We start from the raw sequence: 7,816 nt of genomic DNA, 5'->3' as shown, positions 1-7,816 counted from the left end.
ATCAATACCGACAGCAAAGAACACAAATTACTCACCAGTACCATGGACCAACGAACTTACGAGACTCAAACAAGACGCAAGACGCAAACGAAAATTATATCAAAGGGCGATAGCAGATAGGGACCGACGAATAAGACTTGAAGCATATAGGCATGCACAAGACTTACACAGACAGACCCTATACAACACGCGTAGACAACAATGGGAGCTATTTGTAACAACACAAACAGAGCAAAATATATGGGGGGGAACCATACAAAATATTGACAGAGAAGATAAAAACCCCACTAGTTCTGGGAACGCTAAGGCAGGATGACGGCACGATGACGAGGGGATGGAGGAATACAGCGGAGTTTCTGCTGTATAAACTGCTCCCTGACGACGTTATCGATACAGACACACAATATCATGCAACACTAAGAGGAAACCTACACACACCATACAACACTGCAACTGTCACCTGTCCTTTTGCGCAAGAAGAGGTTGCGCTAGCAATCTCAGAGCTCAAAAACAAAAAAGCACCTGGACCAGATGGTATCCACTCGGAAACACTGAAAAAACTAGCACCGCAGATCACCCCGTTCCTAACAACGTTACTGAACGATGCCTTACGGCTGGGCAGGGTACCTGCAGTATGGAAAACCTCCAAAGCAGTCATTATTAAGAAATCAGCGGACAGGGATCCTTCAGATCCAAAGACTTACAGGCCAATATGCCTAATAAACACCCTAGCAAAGATTCAGGAGAAGCTACTGTGCAAGCGCCTGCAAACACACAGAGCTCTCAGGGGTATGAGCCAACACCAGTTCGGCTTCAGAGCGGGCAGATCAATAGATGATGCCATCAACCAGGCCCTGCACATAGTTAACACCACAAAACAGAAATACGCCATGGCAATAATGATTGACATTGCCGGAGCTTTTGATAATCTTTGGTGGCCAGCACCGTTTCAGAGGCTAAGACATCTGGAGGTACCGCAATCACTGTACAACAGTTTTCTGGACTACTGTAAAGAACGAGTAGTCGAATGGCAGATGGACAGCCGGAAAGTAATTAAAAGAATTACCAAAGGCTGTCCTCAAGGGTCGATCTGCGGCCCCATCTTCTGGGACATAACAATCGAACCCCTCCTACAACTTCTGAATGGGGATGACAGGTCAGACGGAATTGTCGCCTACGCAGATGACCTATTAGTTGTAGTCACTGCAAACAACAGAGCCCAGTTAGAAGAGAAAGCCAGTGGATTACTACAAACAATTACTCAGTGGTGTCACAACAACAAACTCAGGATAGCCGAAAACAAAACAACATACACTTTACTGAAAGGATCACTCCAAAGGAATCCTTCGGTTAAAATTGGGGACACAAACATCAAACGAGCACGCATTACGCGCTATCTTGGGGTACACATAGATGAAAAATTGAATTTGCACGAACACATAAGGCTAACAACAGACAAAGCAGAAAAAATACTCCACAAACTGGTGAGGCTAAATTCAAAACAGTACAGACTACCTCTACCAGTCATACGTACATACCACTGTGCGCTCTTCGAATCAGTACTCAGCTTTGCAGCTAGCACGTGGGCACATAGACTGAACGTGGTCACCAACAAAGCATCCATCAGACGAGGGCAGAGAAGTGTCCTACTTAGGTTATCTGGAGCCTTCGGTACCACCTCTGCGGATGCACTGTGTGTGGTGCCCGGAATATGCCCCATAGATATCACGATCAAATACAGAGCTGCAAGGTACTGGTTAAAGGTGGGGAGACTAGATAAGGTACACACAATAACCGGTGTGCCCATAGAGACGATACGTCACCTTAAAAGTTGGCGTTTGGATACATGGCAAGGTGAGTGGGATGTAAGTGATAAGGGACGTAGATTGCACAACTTCCTCCCTGACATAAGGGAGCGATTGAGAACGAGACATATCGATCCCAGCCGCGGTATGGTACATTTCTTAACCGGGCACGGACCTTATCCCACGCACTTAAACCGCGTGAGTCTGAGGCAGACACCTACATGCACATGCGGGGAAGAAGGTTCCCCAGAACACACTGTCTTTTTCTGCGGGCAATACGCGAACAATAGACATACACTACACTTAGATTACACAGATACAGACATAGATATATACACAGCAATAAGAGACGAAGAACAATGGGCACAATTAAACGCACTGACAAACAGTATTTCAAAAACAACACATGAAGAGTATATGCGGACACGACGTCACAGACATGCCTATGTGCAGCGTAACAGAAATGTCCAGGGGATGGACAGCGATACCCACAGTGACAGCGAAAATAGTGACAATGAGGAGGAACAGGAGGAGGAAGCTGAGATGTGACAGTAAATAAGTAAATTGCTGGCCAAGAAAACACCAAATGCTGTGCATGGATGCGCACCTAATGTAGTTAATACATAGGATTAGTAACAAATAGGATAAGAAACATTTCTCTACTAATAACCATTTGTGTGTGTGTGTGTGTGTGTGTGTGTGTGTGTGTGTGTGTGACTGGCGGTCAACGGCTCGATGAAACCATTCCGAGGTATTCACCGTCAGTCACACTCGGTGATGGTACTAACAAATCTCTCATCTATCCTATCTTCTTTTTATATTCTTCTTAAAAACAACAAAATTTAATTTATATTTCAACCTCAAATTATTGTTATTTTGAATCATTCTTTGTAAATTTTGTAGATAAAACAAAAGGAAAGAAAACTGTAAAAAGATGAAAAACGAAAATTGTAAGATGTACGACCTGTTTTAAACATCAGGTAACAGGTCTATAATTTGGCAATAAATAAATAAATAAATAATCCCCTCCATGTCCGAACATCGCTTTGGTTCACTCAGAGACGCGTAGACATTTCGCTTGTTGAGAGCCCTTCCTGGCACAAAGTAACAATGCGAACACGATCGAACCGCGGTATTGTCCGTCTAGGCATGGTTGAACTAAAACACGAGCCGTGTACCTCCTTCCTGGTGGAATGATTGGAACTGATCGGCTGTCGGATCCCCTCCGTCTAATAGACGCTGCTCATGCTTGGTTGTTTACATCTTTTTTAGTGACGTCTCTGGACAGTCAAAGGGACTGTCTGTGATAAAATACCCACAGTCAACGTCTATCTTCAGGAATTCTGGGGACCGGGGTGATGCAAAACCTTTTTTGATATGTGAAGCTTCGTTCCATGCGCCAGGAAATTGTCTCCTTTCGCAAATTGTATTAGGAATCCTAGGGCGATGCTGCAACATGTTGTAATGTATTTTATACTGACCTAGTACCGTGACGTGTAGTACAATCAAAGTTGAAGCCACCTTTCACACAGAGGGGAGTTACAGACATAGTCACTGGTGGAAATAGTTTCAAGCAAGAACACAGTTGTGACGAAAGATCACAGCATTCTCTTCCAATGATTGCCTGTACCTGTGTTGGTTTAATGGTCAATTGATGGTGATGAACTGTTGCAACGATCCGACTTTGTTCTCCTGAATAATAAAGCGGCTTTTTGCACTCGCCGCCCGAAGGGTTGAGAGATTCTCATCAGATGACCATAACCTTACCTTGAAAGGTAAGTGTGTACAATTTTTTAAGTAATTTTCTTGTTTGTGGACTTTCAGGACTCGCATTTAGTTATGTGCGCGCAACTTCGCCAGAGACTCTACGATGTCCGGAGTCTAGTTAGGTCATCTTTGCTCGGAGAAGATGAGCGGGCGTCAAGTGTCTATGGCGAGATGAAGACAGGGAGTTGTAGTAGGGTGACATTGCAGTGAGCTTGTAGAGGAAAGTCGCAGAACATGCTGCTCTTTCGAATTATTTTATTGATCTGTTTGAAGATATCATTATTCAAAAAGCAATACAATCACCATGCACTGAATGAGATGGATTTACTAAGATAGATGCTATTCCGAGAAGTATGGGAATTAAGGTAACAAATGTGAATATTTTACTTAATTGCGGCAGAATTTAGTTAGGCATTCTTGGTTCAGCAGACATCCAAATCAGGGATTTGTTGCTGCTTTTATAAAGTCTTGTAGTAATCAATTTTTTGGGCTTGAAAAGACGAAAAGAATTTAATTACTATGAGGACTTGTGTCAGAATAAGTTTTCATATTGAGTTACATTTTGTATTTCTCCAGAGTTGATCTTACGTAATTATAATTTGTAATATATTATTTTCTTACTGCCTGATAAGCCTTCGATGGTGAAATTTTTGTAAATGGAATAGTGTCAAGAAATTTGTTTGAGATGATTTTTTCTTGAGAATAATTTTTGTCTAGAGTAACTCAGAGTATCCTAAGTCATTATCCAGCTCCCATTACCCGATGAATATTCTGTTTTATGAGAAATAAATTTTATGAAAACCAATTTTGCATTGCATGTGTTTAAGAGATCGCATTGCACAACCTCGATTCTCTGTAGTTAGTGGCAGCTCAGAAATTGAGACGCGCCTTTTCTTGTTTTTCTACGAGAGCAGTTGCTCGACGTTTTCCATTGCGACACAGGTAAGTCAAATAAAATTTCACAGGGTCAATTAACAGTGTTGAATTTAGTTTTCTCGTTAAAGTTCAGAGTAACGTTTTTGTAAGAGACAGTGTTGGTTCAGACAGGGCATATTTCATTTGTATTCTTCCAGTTAGATTTGCTTCTAATTCTTAATTGTAAGGATGTGGTTGGCTTATGCACACGTTTCTTTTCTATCAATGGAATTTTTTGGTATGCAATAGCTTACATTCATAAAGAGACTGTAGATTCAGAAAGATACAATCCAGAAGTAAAGGAGATAAGTGCACATTCACATAATCTTCATCTCTTTTATTTTTCAAGATAACTTTCACATGCAATTTTCCTGAAAGCATAGGGCGTAGGGGAATTTTCTGTGAATTTTTTGGGTAGTCGGATGAAGTGCACTTCCCTCGTCTACCATTTTTTTGTAATTGTTTTGCCGCTGCGCCATTACCTAACCATTTGTATTTCTTTTCAGCTTGCTGGGGTAGATTTTGCATTTCCTTTTTTTGCTCTGAATGTTTTGTTATGTCGCGCACAGGAATATCAAGTCCCGAAGCACTAACATCTTACAGGAAATCAATACAAAAAATCTGTTTCCATCTCGGACAGTCAGCCTAAGATTGATACATGCACTCCATAGTACATATAACTAAAACAGACAAATTTCGTCCATCACCCAAAGAATATTAAGAATTCTTTGCGGAATAATGACCTTGGGCCGCTGCTTCAGCAGTTATTACAAGAAAACAACAAAATAATGGCAAATAAATTTGTCACGAAACAAAAAGAAATCAATACACTCGAAGAAAATTTAACTAGGGAAATTAAAGACTTAAAGAATGTTACTAAAAAATCGAAGAAACTGCAGTTACAGACACGGTTAGAACAAGTTTTCTCATAGATATTTAGGTTGAGAAAATTTGAAAGAAATCAGACACGTATCACACAGCCAAGACTAATTATTTCAAAGATTAACGAGGTAGTTCCTAGCACCGATGTTGCGCAGTTGCAGAGGAAATTACAAACCCATTCCGAACAAATAGAACATTTAGAAGCAGAAATAAAACAGGCTGACCTCCGTATGAAAGAACAATTAAAGACGTTGAAAGCACAAGTAGATGGTGTTTCAAGCAAAGTTAAGCAAATCGAGATAAGCGCAGATGATCGCTCTGATGGTACATTTTACTGATACGGAAGAACTCCGATCTCTAGGACGCTTCAAGAAAGGAAAAACGGCAATTAAACACAAACAGGAAGTAAATACATTACATACTGATCTCGCTGAGACTAAGAAGAATTTGACACCTGAATACTTCACGTGTGAATGCAATGAGTCATCACGGACGCGAACAGTAATATGTGCAAGAACAACATTTAGGCAGGCTTACACGAGAAAGACACTACTCATGAACGCGAGTCATATTCAGACTCGACAGTCCTGACTCCATTTTTTTGTCAGTAAGAAAGTTCAAGGTCTTTAGCAATGGTGCTAACGACTTACTTTAGATTTGATTCAGCAAATAAGTTTTTTTACCTATTCGGCCAAACAGGGATAAATTAGAATTAGTTTGCGTCTTTTTGGAAGGAGAACCAGCTATACGTACGTAATCTGTAGCACGACAATGTTACTCATTAGAAGACTTTCAGAATGTTTTTCTTTCTGTTTTCTAATCTGAAACAACAAAGCGTTTGGTCAAGGGCAAACTTGTCAGCCTATCAAATTTTGAAAACTCAGTTTGCAAATTTAACTCAATTTTTTGAACACATGGTACATAAAATTAGCATGTAACAAAACCTACAGCACATTTGCATTACTACAGTTCTGTATATCTAAACTTTCCAGACCATTACGCCTATGATTATTAACAGGACAGCAGCAAGATAACATCAATGCTTTTCGCTGTTTCACAACTTCTCGAAACTGAGGAATCTAAAAATTCTTATAAAAACAGTAACTTTCACCCAATAATGTTATTATGAGGGACATAACAGAGGAGTTACTATTATTTCATGACAACAGAGATAATCGGTACGGAAATAACACAACCAAAATCGTTATCAGTGAAACGAGAATTTTAACAGACCACCACAGAAGAACTGCCAACAAAATCCGAACCTTTAGCGTAACAACCAGCAATAATTCAATACAGGAGGTAACATTTTATGGTATGATGATTATCTTTTTCTTTTCGACCGTCTGATTATAACTGAATGAAAGACAATTTTCGTGCCATACGCGTTTCGCTTTACATGTATGTCACCAGAATTGTTTCATTCAGCTGTAATTAGACGGCCCAGAGGTGAAAATTGTCGTTATACCGTAATATTGCACACAACTGAGGACGACTGGACTAGAAAAGTTGAAGATGTTAACATGAACAATCCTTCACACAACCTAATAGTTCCAGCAACAGTTAGGTAGAGAGAAACATCAATCTGCACTCCTAGAAAGCACTCATACCAACAAAGTCATTACGATTACAGGCAACAAAACTATAATTATACAGAAAATGACAGATACGGAAACAGGGCAACTGGAGAAGGGACTGTTTCAGAAACCAGCGGAACGTTTCGCTGAATGACTCATACAGTCGCTTCCATCCACTGCAAGATATTTTCAGCAATTCGGAACCACAAAGATTGGTACTAAAAGAAGTTTCGTTGCGCAACACACAGACGTGACAGCGGGGACAACTTTGACTAGCAGCCCAGTCTGAAAGATGGTCACGTTGAGATAACACAATGTACTACTCATTCTAACAACATTATTGAAAATACTATCTGTTTAGGAGGCATCAGGGATACGGTGTTACAAGGAAATAATTCACAGAAACATTTACCGCCTGATTATCAGCATTCATATAGGTAGACATACTTCAAATGCAGTTCTGGACTCAGGATTTCCCATCAGCGTAATCAGTGATTCAGTGTTTAACAAATGTCCACATTTACCCTTACAAAGAACTAAACAGAGGTGCTGTTTTAGGAAAAGTAGTTGATGTCAAAACCCAAATGCAATTCGAATTCATAAGAAAGGTAACACATTTTTCGCAAACTATTTTGTTTCTTTGCTTACAACAAATCTTGGAGAGACATAAAGCCGTTCTTGATTCAAACAGTTCGTGCATTTCGCTACGTAACAATGATACATCACATCACACTTCGGACATAGCTTTTCAGTGCAAGAAAAAGATATCAACGGATAACATTCTAACTTCAAATAAAAATATGAACTGGTACACGCCACACTACACAAATGTAGATTTCCTTTACGTGAATGCAGATGACGAATCGAACT

The sequence above is a fragment of the Schistocerca piceifrons genome, chromosome X (assembly GCF_021461385.2).
Source record: "Schistocerca piceifrons isolate TAMUIC-IGC-003096 chromosome X, iqSchPice1.1, whole genome shotgun sequence".
Lineage (NCBI taxonomy): Eukaryota > Metazoa > Arthropoda > Insecta > Orthoptera > Acrididae > Schistocerca > Schistocerca piceifrons.
The sequence above is the reverse complement of the archived record's forward strand: the minus strand, read 5'-3'. Positions refer to the sequence as shown.